Here is a 19,062-nt window from a genome sequence, read left to right as displayed (position 1 = left end):
TATATATATTTTTTATTACGAGCACAGTCATTTTAATGACCTGAGTTGATCAATATTACTAAGGCTATCATCTGTCCTTATTTTTAAATATTCTATGATGGACACAGGTTAGCTGGTTATGTATTGGCTCAATATGTATGTCATTTTTGTTGGTACAGAAAAAGGAACAACTAAGCGGTATGAGTTTTAAAAAGCAAGTCAGTCAAAATTACGGTAAAAAGTTAATTAGCAGTAAAAACTGGTCACTAAGAAAATGGTTGGAATGAAAAATTGCAACCTTGGTTGAACAACCCTGCACTAGATTGAGACAAACATCAGCATCCTAAACTCTTTGTAAGTATAATTGCAACTATTCTTAAGAAGAGAAACTAAGCAGATCCAAAATATTTAATGTATTTTCAAAAGTCACCTAAACCGGAGTAAATTGAGTGCAATTTGAAAAGACAAAGGGAAACAGTTTTGGAGCAAGAATGAAGAAGCATTATCCAGTCTTGGCACATCTGGCAAAAGAAGGGACAATCAGCAGACAGGTAGAGGCAGAATGCAGACTTTTGAAGGAGCGTATGGAGCGACTAAAGGTTGGAGATGAGCAGATCCACTCAGAGAACTGTAGGTCAAGACAAGAGTTGTTTGTCATAATATGACAATTTGTATTTCAACTGGATCCTTGCAGCAACAGGAAGCTTAGTGGAAAGACCGAAGCAGTGAATTCAGGCAGTGTGGGGTCATAGTTATGGTTTTGAACTTCAAACCCAGAGGTTGTTGGTTCAAATCCAGTTACTGATTCTGTGTGACCATTAGCAAGTCACTTCACTGGCCTTTGCTCTAACTGTAAAAAAACAAATGGAACTGGCTGTATTCCTCAAATCTTGTAAGCCACCTTAATCAATTCAGGTTTGTAAAGGAGGCCCGTGCTTTGCAAAGCACAGAGTAGTTCACACTGGCCATTTTCAGAACTGCTACTTAATCCAATCTGCAGGTTTTTCTTATGTGGGTAGAAAAACCGATTGCACAGATAACAAAAAAAATGTAAACAGTGGGACACTATTCAAACTCCCCACAGCTAGAACTCAGAATACTTGACCTGTGTGGCTGTACTAATGTTTGCTGTTTGCCCATATTGTCTTGCTTTTACTTTGCATTCATGACATTAACATCAACAGTAAAAATTTATTTTTTTGTGGTCAATTAAAAAATAGTTGAACCTGCTTACTGATGATACATTAATACCACAATTTTGAGATATTTCATGGCTATAATACATGACGGTGGTTTCTAACCTCACATCTGATCTTACTGTTAATAAGAAGAACTACTAATACATCCATTAACCCATATACTGACCATGGTTGATATCCTCTATCAAAACATGTTAAAATATTATGACCTACCCATTGGGATTAATAAAGTATCTATCTATCTATCTATCTATCTATCTATCTATCTATCTATCTATCTATCTATCTATCTATCTATCTATCTATCTATCTATCTATCTATCTACAGATACAGTGGAGTTTTACCAGTTTCTAGTGGTTACTTGAGTGATACAGAACTTGCAATATGTAAATCTGTCCATCCTTTTTCTTCTGAACTCTCTTATTCTAATATAAAGTTGTAGGAGGCTAAAGTCTATTTTGGCATCATCAGACCCAAGGCAGAAATACTATCTTCAACAGAATATTAATTTGTCACATGGGTATATTTCATGCACACACCCACTGTTACTCATAAACCACCATTACAAAGATTTAAGTATTTCAGCATATGTTTGTAAATAGTATGAGACATTTTGGGAGACATAGTGGTTGTAAGCCACCACCTCCTAGACTCAGTTTTCATTCCTGTTCCTTCTGTATTGAGCTTACATGGTGTCATGGTGTTTCCTTGAAGGCCTTCCCTGTAGTCTCCACTTACAGTTTAAACTCGTGTTGTTAGGCTGGCTGACAACACTAAACTTGTATGTTATTATACCCTGCAATGACCCGACTTCCTGTCTAGGACTGGTTTCCGTCTTTCATTGACATCTGAGTCTGGCGGGCTGTGGTGACCTGAAGCCCTATACTGATTTAAGGTAATTGACAAAATTGATGATGTGCCTGTTTCTTGGTATGTATTTTCCAGTAAAATAATTGTTCCATGATTGGGCATTTTTTAATTCTATAGTGATCTGAATTCAAGTTTTGCTAATAAGGCATTTTCTTACTTTTTAGCAAGAACACCAGTTTTCTCCTATGCTACATTTCCAATAAAGAATTGGCAAAGTAGGCCCAGTTAAGATATCTACAAGAATACCGTTGTGTATACTGACAGAAAAAAAAACTTAAGTAATAAACATCTCATGGGATATGAAGTTAACCCACTTTTAATTTTATTTATTAAATTATTAAAATTAATTGCAGCCATAATTCAAGGTATTATCCTTGACTTTCTTAATTTATATGTTAATAAAGGAGAAAGCAGAAATAGAAATCAAGTAAAATTTAATTCTGCCATATGATGCTTTACAACTGAATCACAAGTCAATTAGAGTTCCTTTAATGTGCTATGCTTTACACCAGCAACTTTTAAATAGACACTCTTCCCTATACAGGGTCAAATCCTTAACAGTACAACACAAGGTAACTCCTTTTAAAATCCTAGCGGGATAGATATGAAATAGCTGACATTTATGGAACCATAAAAACTCATTCATTTAAAAGCAGGCTATAACATAATGATTTTGTGTGAATGGACCACCCGGTTGTTAGCACTGCTACTTCACAGATCCAGTGTCCGGGTTCAAATCCTACACTCAGTAACTGTCTTGAGGATTCTGCATTTTCTTCTTATGTTTGTGTGGGGCTTTCTGCAGGTGTCCTGGTTTTGTTCCTACATTCTAAAAACACAAGTGTTAAAATATTTAAGAGGCTCAAACAAAGGCCCTAATTGTGTATTTGTGTATGTGGATGGACTGAGACCACATCCAATGTTGAATCCTGCCTTGCACCCAAAGTTGTCAGGGTAAGCTCCAGCACCCTGCAACCTTGAATTGGATTAATAAGGTTGTAATATGCCATATGATGTTATGCTTTTTATTGTATTCATTGTGACTTTCTCCCTGCTAATAAAAAAATGGATAAATACAAATTTAGTTGCAAAAAACACTGCTTTAGAAAAACTTTTTTGGAAGTGAAAAGACTGAGATACATATAAGTAATGCTTAAGCAGGGCTGCACTTTGAACTTAGGTTAATAAATTAAAGTAGACGACAGCAAGCCTTGATAAAACAGAGAAAATGATTCTAAACTATTTGTTTTTTCTCAGATACATAAACGGAAGGGTGGATATTTGAAGATATCCACACAAAGTTTATAATTTATTTGTTTAGTCCAAACCAGACTGTAAATAAAATCCAGAGCTGTGTAAACATAAAAATCATTAATCACTGAATTGAGCGCATCAAAAGACTTTCATTTCCATATTATAAAGAAGAAAGTAATCCCATGTATTTTAGTTATAAATGCATTCATTCAAGTGTAAATGCTTAGCCTATTCTGTACCAGGCCACAGGACTACTAAGTTAATGGTTGATTTACAAAAAGTCTGAAGTCAGTCTTTGCATAAATTCCTGCTACAGAAAAAGGTAACTAAAGCTTAAATATTCCATAACTTTTACAGACATATACAGTATGCACACAGTGTATTTGTAAATAAAGTATTTAAAGTGTTGTTGTTTGACCAAAAATCAAGACCCAGAGATGGGTTAATAAGTAACAAAGCCGCGCTGAAGGATTTATCTCTACATTCCAGTAGTGTTTTACATGGTTTTGTCACTTTTAGCTCCAGGCAGGACAGACATATCTGCTCATAGATTCATTTTCCAAAACCACCAATTACCTTCATAGCTCACATTCTCAATCTATGGTTTGTAGTATCCAGATGTTAGTCAATATTTTATTTTTATAGCTTCATTTAGAAGACATTTAGTTGGAGGCAGAATTTTCACGTCATTGCAGCATCCAGTTTATGGGTTTGGTTGATTCGTTTAAAGCTTTAGTGATGGGTGTTGCTGATGGTTTACAGGAAAAAGCCAAGCCTGGCAGTGTGATGGCACTTTTTTCATGTTTTACTGTATCTCATGTGTATAACCATTTGCAAAGCAGAATTTCTGATTAGTCACATCCAAAACAAAAGGAAATCCTCCAATTGCTTGTCTGAAGCAGATGCAAGGTAGAGATAAATTCTCTTTGGGGGTATACAACATTAGATGTTTTGTTGAGAGAGAACACTAATTCCACTAAAGTAATTGCCAACAATGTGATTTTAAATTTGTGCTGCTTGGATAACAATTGCTAAGTAAAAATTTATGACCATGTGGTTGCCAAGATCATTTGTTAACTGCCTTCATTAAGCTAACTCCCTGATTTAATGTCTAAGTTTTAAGAGCAAAAAAGTCTGATTATTCCAGTCTAGGCTATGGAAGCAACTGGACTTCGCATTCAACTTGAATATATTATGTTTGTTAAAATGATGCATTTATAATCAGCATTGCTTTTTTAATGAGTGCAACCGGGATGAGCACTCTAAAAGACACTAATTAGCAACTCTGATACATTTAGACAGAAAACTGAGCAATCTTAATTCTTAAAACATTAAAATAAAAAATTAATATTTTAAAGGGTGGCACAGTGATAGTGCTTGTGCCTTGCAGTATGGAGGCCAGGGTTCATATCTTGGATCCTCGTTGCATGGAGTCTGCATCTTCTCCCCGTGTCTGCATGGGTTCCCTCCCAGTGTCCTGAGACTTGCAGGTTTGGTAGACTAGCAATGCTGAAGTAGCCTGTGTGAGTTTTGTGTTTGGTTTGTGGGTTTGTGTGTGTTTGCCCTGTGATGGACTGGCACCGTGTCCAGAGTTCATTCCTCCCTTGTGTCGTATGCTAGCAGAGATCCAACTCCCCCTTCCCCGGCAAGTTAGAAAGTGACATGACATTATTTTAATCTGTATGGGTAGTTTAAGAAAACAAAATAAATCAATATTTTAAGTGATATTTTCCAGATGAAACCTGGTACGGTCAACTTCAGCAAATCGAATTACTACTTATCGGTCTACCTATTTATTATCAATTAAGCTTAATCCAGTTATGATTTCTGTAGTATTTCAAATAAAATCTAACTTTTCTATTCTGTATGTTTGAATGCAAATGCAAACCTTGAGCTTCTGGCCTAATGCTTGTCCTCATTATTGCAGGGCTAGGCTGAGGCTAACTTCACTTTTCTGAACTGAATTAGATAAGTAAGAAACTATGATAGATGAATTTACTATATTGTACAAAACTACATGTAACATCTGAATGCTAACTCTTATCATTCCTTTAAAGGAAAATAAACAAGATATTTCATTGGTAAAAATACCCAGTTTAACAACAGGCACATATTTCTTGAAGAATGAAAGTTACAATTTTTACATTAGATGTTCAAAGAGGGTGGCACAGTGGTAGCGCTGCTGCCTCGCAGTAAGGAGAACCAGGGAACCACATCCCGGATCCTCCGTGCATGGAGCTTGCGCATTATCCCCATGTACAGTATGTGTGAGCTTCCTCCCACTGTCCAAAGACATGCAGGTTAGGTGAACTGGTGACGCCAAATTGGCCCAAGTGTGTGTTTGCCCTGCGATGGACTGGCACTCTGTCCGGGGATTATTGCTGCCTTGCGCCCAATGGGATAGGCTGAAAGACCCTCTGCGACCCTGGTCTGGATTAAGAGGGCTAGAAAATGACATATTTTTAAAGAAACTTGAGGCTGACTGCTGGTATTAAATCTTTAACTGATGGACATCTTCTCTTTGTACTATACAGTATATAAAAATACTTCTTGTGCATATTTGAATAAATAACATATTTTTATTTTGTACATTTTGACAGAAAAAAAAACAACTCTTAAAATATTCTAAAATACCTGCAGTTTACAGTATATTTTATGTTGCTAGTCTTCACGAAATCTCAGATCCTTCACAACTTGCTGCATAGTGCTTGCAAGTAAATAAATCAAGATTAGTTTGAAAGGCAGGATGTTAAAACCACATTTTTCTAACCTAATTATATGCCATACCTTAGAAACTGGCACACATTGCTTTCTACACTTCCTGCACCAATATAGCAAGGGGCTTTTCTCATTTTTAGATATACTATTCTGCGTAGTTATGTTTCCATAGGCACAGATGTGAGTTGTCAGACAACCACACTGTTACCATAGAAATGAGGTACAGAGTAACTGATGTCAAGGAGACAGATTTGTGTTTTTGCCGGTTTCCAGGAAATACGCCTTTCACCAGGGAAGCAAAAACCCACACGTCTACATAAGGTATCCATTACAGTACCGAAACTGCCAATAGCTGGCAAACTTGGGCCCCCTAAGCTGAAATGTTTAAGAAGTTGCCTGACTAATGTAGCACGTGTTGTAGTTAATTTTATTACTAATGCAGCATGAAGTTGGGTGGAAATTTATCTGAGTAAAAACCATATTCTAGTGCCAACATGATTAAGAAAAAGACCCCGCAAAATTTGCTTTTTTTTAATAACAATGCACAAGAAATACTTATTGAAAAAGGAGCAACTTGTATTATTTGTGAAGTACAGATTTTCAGTCTGGATATGAATGCTTTTAGAGTTAAATTTAATTCATAAGTTTTTTCTCTGAAATAACTCAGAAATACAAAGATATAAAGTTAGGAATGTGATTTTTTTATTTTTATTTGCACACTTCCTACTTTCCTTTCTCTGACTCTACTATGCAGCTGCAATCTACAGTAAGTAATGTTGATGTAATATGAGTATCTTAAAACTCTGAAAACTTTTAAGTTTTATAGCTAAGATTTACAATGTTTTCTATTCATTTACTAACTAACTTATTCAAGATAAGGCTATAGTGAGACTGTAAAAACAATAACGTTTTTTTCTTACTCACAATGTGTTACAGAGGTTGCGTAATTAAGCTCTACTGTTGTCCCAAGTGTCACTAGTACTATATCAAATCATTTTTACTAGCTTATGCAGTGAAGGTTTGTGGGGGTCAGACAATACCCTTACACTAGTGGGGACAAGTCTGCAGCCAGGCCCGAATGGAACGTCACTCAAATACATTCTTGCACAAATTGATTCTGGGTGAGTGGTAATGGGAATCCCTGAAGTTAATTCATGTCATCCACAGCTGAACCTAGAGCCCAAAAATGTGAGGCTCACTCTACCAACTGAAACAGCATCAGTTCAATGGCAGACATTAAACCTAAAGCAATGGAAAAATGGCAGAAGTATTGACTAGTCAAGGGATGTTTCAGTGCAAGAGTTGGTGTTTTCACAGCACTGATTTATCTTGCAGCTGCTTTTCAAGGTCTGACTGAAAGCCATGCCTTCTGTCTCTGTCACAAAGGACACATGTACTTTTAGGCTGTTCAACTGGCAAAACAAGGGTGGCTCCCAATCATAAAGACAGGTAAGAGCATAATGGCAAAGTTCTTGATTTCCGTCCAGTGTCGCCCAGCCAAATGTAAGTTTGTTAAACCATGTAATAGAAATTATTCCAAAAGGAAGCAGCATGGCTTAAAATTCATAGGGTTAAGCTGTTACAATACTATGTTGTGTAAGGAATTCTGAAGCTTTACTGATCACAGAAAATAAAGGTCTGTTTTGTTCTTTCCTTTGTCACACTTTTATGATTCTTAAAACTGCACCTCATATGAAAGTCTGCATTTAGTATACACAGTATGTGGAAATGTAACTTTTAGACCAGACTAAAAGGGTGCCAAGTATATTAACTTGCTGATAATGTGCAGAGTTAGTTATTGCAACAATTGAGACCAACTCAAAAGTTAAGCGATTGTTTCATGATTAAATTTTACCCTGAATGCTCATCTTTTACAAGCTCCATGTGCTGTGCCAGTTTGCAAGGTACAGAAGTTGATATCTCTGGTCTGAATCAACATGAAACCAAACAGGAATATAAACATTATAAAAAAAAAAATTAATGAAATTCTGAATGAGAATGTGAAAGCTATGCTTAATATATTTTTAGGAATTGTACTGGATGACACAGTGGTTTAGCACAGATGCTTCATAGATCCGACAACCTGAGTTACATGTTCTTTCTTTGTTGGCACAAATTATCTACAGGTCCCTTAATTTCCTCCTGTCAAACAGAAACATGCGTGTCAGGTTAAGCGTCTGTTCAAAATGAACACGGTGAGGTGAGTGAGTGTTAGTGTGTGCGTGAGTGTGCTCTCTATCTGGTACTTAATCTCGTACCTGATGCTGTCAGAATAGGCTTCATTTCCAAACACTATGTATTGGACTAAAGGACGTAAAGTGCGGATAGATGGATGGAAGTCTACTGTACGTTTGTACCGATTAATACAGTAGTTAGCCTGGAACAGATATACCACATCGTTTCTGCTATAAAGCCTGATATTGCATTTTCACTACATCCTGCCATAAATATTTGCAACTGTTATATATAAACATTATATATTACATTTATATCTGTGTTATTTTTTTTTTTTATAAATATAGAGCACTATATACAATTTTTGTAACATACTGATTAAAACACACCCCAACATTCTCAAGCCTGCTTATGCCAATTCAGCATTGATGAGAGCCAGAACAGGCCCCAGGACAGGGATTCAGTCCATTGTACACCACCGTCACACCCACCCACCCAAATGAGACACCTCTTAGGGGATGCTGGATGAAGACCATGCAAAATCCACATGGACACCAACATGAGATTCAAACCCAGGAGAATGGATCTGTGCCTGTGAAATGAGCTGCGATGAATGAATAAGCATTGCAATGCACATGGTCTGTGAAGAATCTTCATCAAAACAATATTTAGAAGTGAATATGATATTTAAGGCAGATAAATAAAGCAAAATTTCCCATTATGATTTTTTTGTGGCGGCACGGTGGTGCAGTGGTAGCACTGCTGCCTTGCAGTTAGGAGACCCGGGTTCACTTTCCGGGTCCTCCCTGCATGGAGTTTGCATGTTCTTCCCCGTGTCTGTGTGGGTTTCCTCTGGGTACTTCAGTTTCCTCCCACAGTCCAAAGACATGCAGGTTAGGTGCATTGGCGATTCTAAATTGGCTCTAGTGTGTGCTTGGTGTGTGTGTGTGTGTACCCTGCGGTGGGCTGGCGCCCTGCCCGGAGTTTGTTTCCTGCCTTGCGCCCTGTGTTGGCTGGGATTGGCTCCAGCAGACCCCCGTGACCCTATAGTTAGGATATAGCGGGTTGGATAGTGGATGGATTTTTTTGTAGAAATAGTATTCTCAAAGAAAATCAAAATGAAACACAATATTTCAAAAATAATTCCTATGTAGGATATACACTATAGTCATCATCACGACCTGTTCCATTGTTAGAGATTTTTATCACTTTTCAATTTCAGTTACACATTTGTCAAGCCTGTATCAAACATGAGCATTTTATCAAGATTCAGAATGGAAAATGTTTACTAGAAAAAAAAAAAGAAACCAAAGGCTAGTCAGTTCCATACTGAATAAAATAAGTAAGAATTGCTGGCACTAAAGAATTAGCATATTACCATTTTCTCCAAGTCAAAAAATCCCTCCATGTTTTTTTTTTTTTGCAAACACATAAACAGACAGAAAGAAAGAAAGTGTACATTATAATATAAAGCTATTTTCAGTGTCAAATTAGCAAGGGGAAATATCATCTTACTGGAAATTTCTAAGTTCTACTGACATTTTTTAAATAAATAATACATATCACCTTACTCTTACATGTTTCCAATTGTAACCCCAGTGCCTTACACATTATTTAAAATATATTGTTAAAATGCCGGAAAATAACAGAAAAAACATACAAATACAAATCAGTAATTAATTCAGAGCAGCAGCAAAGAAGGGAAAAGGAAACATCATGAAAAAGAAATAAACTTTCCTGCTATCCTAATCTAGCCAGCCACCTGTCCCTAAACTGGGAAACATACAGTGACTCACAGGTAGCAAAATGTTGACAATTCTAACAAAACTGACAAAAGACCTTCAGTGTTACTCAGATTAGGTGGAACCTCCATGCTTTAAACATGTACTGTCTGTCCATGTACAAAAATATGAATTCACTGTGTATGACGTCTCAGTTTTAACAGTTATAATCAAATTAAATAGTTCCTCTGTCAGATTATCTAAAGGCACCATTTGGCACACATAATGTGAACCAGACTGTAATAATCACTATAATGACTATTGTTTATAACTTATGTTCTTCACATCAACATGTCATCCAGCAGATTTGTGTGCATGCATTGATGACATGATTCTAAATATATTCCATTACTGTGCATGTAATGTGTAAACCTAGAAGCAAACAAGCAGCACCATGAGTCCAAAATTATCCTGGCTACTTGTGTATTAAAGCTTACAAACAAAAACTACATGTAGAGGACGTCTCAGAGAGTAAAAGGAGTTTGCACTTTAGACTGTGGGACGCTGAAGTTAACTTCTGGGATGGCTCACATTTAGTTTACAAGTGTTATGCACATTTTTATAATTGAAAACTATATTCTCTAAAGTTTCATTTAACAACATGATATCTGCCTGTTAGTTATGGGGCTTGCATTTTTTAAAAGTCACAAATCTTTTTAAATAGGAATGTTCTGCCTACCGAATTCCTAGTGTTACACAAATGAGTATCTTCTAAGGCATTCTTGCTGAGACTGGTATGATAATTTGTTCCTCTGTGACACAAACAGGTTTTCATATGAACGTTACAGTAACAAAAGCCTATTGTGAGTTTGCAGTGTTTGTCATTTTAATTCAAATCATATTTTACCAGCTTCCATATTTATGAGTAATTGAGTTAAGTTGTGAGTTGTTCACAAAATAATTCTTTCACAATGATAAAATTATGATTCGCATTGTATTTTTCTTCACATTCTGTAATGTTCATCTGAATGTTAACTTTGCATGACATTTTGCACACAGGGCTTGAATCACTTTTCCTAACAAGAAGGTGTGAAACCTGACTTGCCAGATGGATAAGTCAAGTCAAAGAGAACTTTATTGTCATCTCAACCATATACTGTACAAGTATACAAACAGACGAAATTGCGAAGCTCAAGGTCCACAGTGTAAGAACATGAAGTGCAAATAAAAAATTTAAATTAGAATTAAATTTAAAATTAAGATTAAAAATTAAAACACAAACAAGACATTGTGCAAAGACAAGACAAATAAGTAGCAGCAATATTGATGTGTAGTAAGCAATATGAACATTGATGCAATGTATGGTATTATGCAATCTAGATAGATAGATAGATAGATAGATAGATAGATAGATAGATAGATAGATAGATAGATAGATAGATACTTTATTAATCCCAATGGGAAATTCACATTCTCCAGCAGCAGCATACTGATACAATAAATAATATTAAATTAAAGAATGATAATAATGCAGGTGAAAAACAGACAATAACGTTGTATAATGTTAAATATTAACGTTTACCCCCCCCGGGTGGAATTGAAGAGTCGCATAGTTTGGGGGAGGAACGATCTCCTCAATCTGTCAGTGGAGCAGGACGGTGACAGCAGTCTGTCGCTGAAGCTGCTCTTCTGTCTGGAGATGATCCTGTTTAGTGGATACAGTGGATTCTCCATAATTGACATGAGCCTGCTCAGCGCCCTTCGCTCTGCCACAGATGTTAAACTGTCCAGCTCCATGCCAACAATAGAGCTTGCCTTCCTCACCAGTTTGTCCAGGCGTGAGGCGTCTTTCTTCTTAATGCTGCCTCCCCAGCACACCACCGCGTAGAAGAGGGCGCTCGCCACAACTGTCTGATAGAACACCTACAGCATCTTATTGCAGATGTTGAAGGACGCCAGCCTTCTAAGGAAGTATAGAATAAATATGTAATGTAATAAATAAATAATGGATATAGATAATACAGAAATTATCAGTGTATGATAATAGTTGTTTAAGACGTGTAAACAATGACAGGTCAGAATGTGAATTTCATAGCAGAAGGATATCAAAGAATTTGCAGTGTGCAAAATCCTTAAAGGTCAGTATGAGATTTTCAGTTCTTTTCTACCTGCACACTCATCTTTGCAGGACAGTGGCTCGCATGTATAAAAGTTCTGTTTTTAGAGGTGGTTGAGGCCGTGTGGAAGATCCCAGGGGGCAGCATGGTGTTAAGGAGTCTGACAGCTTGGGGGTAAAAACTCTCGTGTAGCCTGGCAGATTTGGCTGTGATGCTGCAGGATCTTCTCTTGGATGGCAGAAGTGTAAAAAGTCCATGTGAGGGGTGTAAGGGGTCCTGCACAATGCTGCGGGCCTTGCGGACACTGTGTTTATAAAATATGTCCTGTAGTCACTTTACATACAGAGGCAATACAAAACTTAAACTGCTATAAATACAGCTAGTGTTGATTTTCTAACCGAGGTAATTTGAGGAATATCTTGTTACAAGGAGGGCTGGAATTGTTTTTCTTACAGAATATCATGTCCCGACTGCCTCGTTAAGACTACGTGAGAAGTGATGTTCTAGTTTCTCACTGCTAACTGCATTTAAAAGAAGTCAGCTGGCTGCAGGTGTAACCTTGACTTGTGCTTGGTTACCACTTCTAAGATCAATTCACAGTCTCCTGGGAGTCAGACATTACTTTTGTTTCTTGACTTTGTTGATACACTGAAAAAAAAACTTCTTTAAGTCACCATCTGGTAGTGTATTAAGCTCGTCCAACTATGATTCTGCTTTGTTGTTAACACAACCTCTGAATGCAGTCCAGAATTGTCTGAGAGATGAATTGAACTTCACCTGTACAATAAATTCTGGGGTTAATGCAGGCACAAAGAGTTTAGCTTGGTGTCGGGATTATTGTTGTTCTTGGAAGATCCTTACCTAGAAGTGTACAGATAAGTACAAATAGTTGCATGGGGCTTTTCTTAAGATGACAAGGCTGTACAAAGGCTTAATCATAAGATGGACGAGTAACTACACCCTTTGGACAAATAAAGTCAATATTTTTCGGAAGTAGGTGCACTAGAGTCACTCTCCCTATAAAGGCAGTACAGTTTAATAGGACTAAAGCTGCCTTCTATGCGGAGTCAGCATGAACAACAAAATACTGCATGAGAAACTAGTGACACATTCTCAGTGCTGACTGTCCAAAGAATGAACTGCTGGGCAAAAGAATGGTGTCACCTGTCATACTGCATCAAGATGAGCTACCTGCAGCAAATTAATACTTGTTCATTCTATCTATTATATAGTGCCTTTCATATCTATCAATCTATTTATGTATGTATTGACCTATCTATCGTTGTACAGAAAACTAGTGTTGTCTTCTTATTAGATTGTCCATCTCTACAGACCTTAGCACAGAGAATAGCATCAGTGAGATATCTACCTTTTTAACGCCTCGTTGTGACTGTACCTTTTTTTTGTTCTTTTTTTGTAATTCTTGTGGTTGTCTGAGGGGGGCGTTGTTGTTTGTTATAATATTCCTTGAGCTGCTTTAAAAAGCTAAGTTTCCTCTTGGGGCAAATAAAGCATATACTTACAAGCTAATTAGCAAAGCTATCATTTTGTTAACATCTATGTCATGTCATGTCATACCTGGGAAATGTGAGCGGCATGTTGCAGGTCCAAACCGGCATCAAGGTAGACGTGGAAATGAAGTGAAATGCCATAATACATTAGATTGCAATGTCATATTCTGCCTTTTTAACAGCATTTTTGCAGTGTGTACAGCATAGTATGATTGACGACATAGACAACTACTGGTGGGATTGACAGTCTAAGACATATGGAGTAATAATGTCTAATTCGCTCACACAAGAATAACTGCAGGGTACATTAAAATGCAGGCGAGAGGCCACCCAAATCTGAAGTCTCTCCTGTTCATATTCTCATTACCTCCTGATTATTTATTAAATATGTATTTTAATTCTTTCCAGTTTAGTATCGGATGTGTCACTTGTACACTTTATTTGATTATGGTTTTATGTGTGGTATATCTTGTTAATTCTGCTTTTACTGATGTGCCAAATAGAATATGTTATCTGCATGCATTTAGAAATGATTTTGCTGTTAGAATATGTAAACATGCAGTAGGTCTTGATACAAATCACTAGCACAGTGCTGTAGTGCTCAGTAGTGGTGCTTCACAGCTCCAGAGTCCTGGTTCTCCTCATGTCCGTATGCATCTTCTGTGCACATGTCAAAGTGCAGGTTAGCTTGCCTGCTGACTTCATATTGGCCCCATACGAGAGAATATGCTCATGACCCTGTTTTGAAATAAGTTGGTTTAGGAAATGAGTAACAGTGGCATTATGGGAAGGTGATTGGCACTACTGTCTCACAAGTCCAGGTGACTGAGAGCTAGAGTATGTACCCCTTAACTTTACAGCTATTTTTGAGGATGCTCCTTTTTACCTTTGTGTTAGTTTAACTAGCAACACTCATAGTTTATGGTGTCATTACTGTCACATATGCAGACTACAGTGTAATTCTTAGTTGCGTGTACTAATCAACATGCAACATGTCGCCACTCTCTGGTGTCACGATTAGTGAGTGGAACTACCTTACCTTAAAACTCGAATAACTATAAGGTGAACAAACCAAGCATCCACTGCCTTTCAATACCAGAGAAAAGAAATGTATGATACTTAATTGTTCTGATATGAGTGAGTGAGAGCCACTGTACCCTAAAATACACCAGCACCCTCCTCAGCACTGGGCTCACTGATGCTAAGATAGGCTTTCTTTATTTTTTGTCAGCTAAATTCAGTTAAGTGGGTTCTGAAGGTGGATAAAAGAAAATGAGTATGATTTTGTTGTACAAGTGAACAGGAGCCAAACTCTACACTCGGGTGGAATATCTGAAGTAGTCCATTGCCAGGTATAATCATCTCCACTGGGCCAACTTGGGGTAAGTGGGCTGAATTTTAATTTTCAAAACCATTAAAAAAAATGGAAAATTGTAAAATGTATTCTTTTAGCAACAGCATCTCGTTACATGCTGCCTCAGGTTTCATGTCCCGGGTCCTCTTGAGTTTGTGTGTTCTCTCTCTGTCTATGTGGGTTTCATCCAGGTGCTCCAGTTTCCTCCCAGAGTCCAAAAACGTGCAGTTTAGGTGGATTAGTGATGTTAAATTAGCCCGTGTGTGTGTGTGTGTGTCCACTCTGCGATGGATGTGCATTATGACCTGGGATTGTCCTTACGCCCTGTGCTTACCTAGGATATGCGGCAGCTTTCCTGTGACGCTGCTCAGGATAAAGCTGGCTTACAAAATGAATGGATGGATATTTCATAACATGCTTCACATGTCCTTCATAAATATATAAATAGAGGGACACTGAAAAAGATGTCAGGAAATTCAACATGTTCCACTGCTTAAAATGCTGAACAAAATCACTGTGTTTATTTATATACAGAGGTGGGCAAGAGTAAGTTTTACAGTTGTGAGTAAGCAAGGCCGGCAATCTGAGCACTCACGAGATTGTACCTGAGTGCACTGTGCTATTCTTTTGAGTTAATCACGTTAATAAAGCTGTTGAGTTAATAAAGCTATTGTAATAATCATAATTCCACACAAATGTATTTCTTTATTAATTTGCAAACTCTTAAAACTCTTTTATTCCATAGCTCGATGTGAATCTCAGCTATGGATGCACATGCAGTGTCACTGCCAGACCTTAACTTGCAAGGACCACATCATGGTGAAGCCTGGCTCTGGGAAGGAGAAACAAGTGGGCAGTCTGGACGTCTTAACTCTTGAATTATTACTTACAGGTAAAGTGTGTCTTGCTCTTGTCCATGGTATAGAGACAACTAGGGGGCTCCGCCCCCTGCTCGCTTCGCTCGCCCACCCCTGGTGTTGGGAATGACAAAGAGCGTGATGTATGAATGAGATATAGAATAGTGTGACGGTGTAGATGATGCAAATAGAAAGCAAACAATAAAGTGTGTGGCACAGTGTAAAGGTTTATTTGAAAATTTCTTTGTACACGCCGTTTAAGTGTAAAAGGTAATTCCAGCTCAGAACTTGAAAGGTCCTTTAAGATGGTTATTGTTGTGATCAGAGTCAAGTTTGTCAGAGCTTAGAAAGAGTTGTGTCTTTCCAGGAAGTAATGGAATGACTTGGGTATTTATGTTTTCCACATTAATATTTTTTGGACATAATATAGTGCGTTGTGTTAAAAGGGGCATTTGGTCTAATGAGATTGCTGTTCCAAATCTCTCTGTAACTAAGTCGTCGCAGATAAAGGCTTGAGGAATTGTAATAATATGTGCCTGAAGTCCAGCTGTATTGGTGAGTGTACCATCTCTCAGTTGTAATAAGCAATTGTTATGATCTGGTTCTGGACATCGTATCTTTTTTACTAACTGTATCTTTTGAAAGCAATGCCAATTGTCTGCGTATTTTAAGGTGCACTGAACAATAGCTGAGTGCATGGCATCTGGAAGAATAGCTAATCACTGTCTAAAATCTCCTCCTCATAAAAGTACCTTTCCTTCAAATCGAATATTATTATTCATAAACGTTTGTAGAAGTTTATGAATGGTGTTGAGTAAGTGACTTCATGCCATTGAACATTCATCAATAAACAACATTTTTTCAAGACGGATGTCACGTGCAGTGCCACCGTTAATGTTCATAGTGGATACCGATTTGTAGGATCTAATGCAGTTGATAAAGATTTCACTTTCAGGTACATCGTCAGTTATAAGCCTCTGTAGATATTCAGTATATGAATGTAAAGAAGGCAGTCTAATTTGACCCTTTTGACAACAACGTGTAAATGTATAACTTGTATTTCCAGTTGTTTCTTCAGGGAAGTGAACTGAATGACAATGATTGCAAATGACATTCATTAATCCGAATGAATTTTACTGGTGTATGTTTTTCTTGTGCCGTTTGAGAGGCGCGTTGTTGCATGTGTAGTATTTGGGACGTGTTGTTTTGGAGCTGTAATCGATTTGCCTGTGCTGTGTGAGAAGCCCGTTGTAGCCTTCGCTGCCATTAACGTATGTCTGAGACGGGAGGTGTTTCGTTTTGAATCCGTGCCTGTTGCGATGCAGCACTTTGATTGATAGTTTGCGTCATGTGGATCTAGGATGTAGATTTGTGCATATTTGCGTTGTTGATTTGTTTCAGGGTGCACTGTTCCAATGCGATGCAGTATTTGTGCACATATGCGGAAGTAGTATGGGCCATTGCCTTTTGGTGGCCTGATATTTACTCCGGTATATGCAAAAGCAAATGAACCATTGTAGGATCTAATGCAGTTCATAAAGTTTTTACTTTTAGGTACATCGTTAGTTAGAAGCTTTAGTTGAGCTTTGCGTTTTTGGAGTCGAGACATTTTTTCTTTTAGAAATATGGATAAGTAATAAGGAGAATTGCACTCACTGTTAATATGGAGCCTTTTCTGCGGTTGAACGGTTAATAGTGCCTTATTGTAATGAGATCCACCTATGCTGCATAGCCGTCTATTTTGTTGTTTCTTTCGTTTTCGTGTGTTTGTTCCTGTTATCCTTTCCTTTTCGTTTTGTACCCGTGACCGTGTATTCATGACTTGTTTCTTTCTCAGCATGCGAAATATGGATAAGTAATAAGAAGGATCGCAGTCACTGTTAATATGTTTCTTTTTCTGCAGTTGAACGGTTAATAGTGCTTTATTGTAAGGAGATCCACCAATGCTGACACCTATGCTGTCTAGTGTGAAGGTGTTGATGTTCACTTTAGAATATGTGGCTTTGGGTGTCACTTCTTATGGATGTGTGTGTGTGGTTGGGGGGGGGTTGAGGATTGTTGTCGCGCGAGCGTCTTCTTTCTTTTTGTGTTCCTGTGTCTTGTTTGAATCCCCCTCTTTGTGTGTGTCCCGTCCCTTGCTTGTAGGGTCTGTGGGGTGGTTTTGTGTTTTTTTTTTTGTGTTCCATGGGCTTGTTGAATCCCCCTCTTGGTGTGTGTCCCGTCCGGTGCCTGTAGGGGGGGGGGGGTGCCTTGCTGTTGTGCGCAAGCCTCTTTTTTTTTTTTTTTTTTTTTGGGTCTAGTTTCGTGTGCAATGTGTTTCGTGCTTTGCTTGCGTTTGAATACTTTTTTATGTGCCGTTTCCTTTTTTCGGTGCTCTTTGCGCCTCATTTCTCAATTTTTCCTGTGCTCACTCCTTTTTTCTGTGGTCTTGTCCGCCTCTCGCGGCCCCTCATCCGCCTCTCTCGCCCTCTTCTATCCGCCTTTCTCGGCTCCTCAGCCGACCCTCGCGGACTCTTTTTGCGCCTGCGCAGTACGTCTTTTTGCGGACTCTTTTTGCGCCTGCGCAGTACGTCTTTTTGCAGCTACGGCCCATTGCCGGATGTGCCTGCGTCCATCATCCGGTTTAGCATTCTCGGTTAGTAATATGGATAATGCTGATAAGAAGTAGTACAATTGTTTGTGTGTTATATATAAATTTATATATATAATTTCCCCTTGGGATTAATAAAGTATCTATCTATCTATCTATCTATCTATCTATCTATCTATCTATCTATCTATCTATCTATCTATCTATCTATCTATCTATCTATATAAAGCAGATCGCTTAGTTGAAGATCAGATCACATGTTCATGAGTAATTAATATAGAAATCTACATAATTCCAAAAGATTTGCAGTTTTTATCTTGCAACTGTAGTAGGTACTGAAATCCTATCCATCTTTTTTGATGGCCTAGAATATAATATGAAAAATCTTACACGAAATTGCTCTCTTTTTTTTATAATATGAAAACATATTTATACTAGCTTTGAATTCAAAGGGTGGGGTTACCACACCTTTCCTCCATTCTATAAACTTGTGCCTGTCCTGTTTGTGGACCAGTAATATCTGTTAAATGCCTTGCCACACTAACGCACAGTACAGAAAGATTCCATTTTAGTATGTAAAAAGATATTCGTTGTTAAAAAATGAATGCATCTTTTCATCTTCTTAAAACAAGCAACAAAAAGCCTGTCACTTAACCCGAAATGTTTCCGGAAGATAATCTGCCAGAGGGCAATGCAAACTGAACACAATGGCCCTG

At 37.7% G+C, this 19,062-nt stretch overlaps 1 protein-coding gene across 9 annotated transcripts in view; it reads right to left on the bottom strand.

The window, feature by feature from the left end:
- Nucleotides 1–19,062, bottom strand: part of pleca (plectin a) — an 828,744-nt gene that overhangs the window by 171,566 nt on the left and 638,116 nt on the right. The gene's annotated exons all lie outside the window — the stretch shown is intronic.

This window comes from Erpetoichthys calabaricus, chromosome 13 (assembly GCF_900747795.2).
Source record: "Erpetoichthys calabaricus chromosome 13, fErpCal1.3, whole genome shotgun sequence".
NCBI lineage: Eukaryota > Metazoa > Chordata > Cladistia > Polypteriformes > Polypteridae > Erpetoichthys > Erpetoichthys calabaricus.
This window is presented reverse-complemented; position numbering and strand designations above follow the sequence as displayed.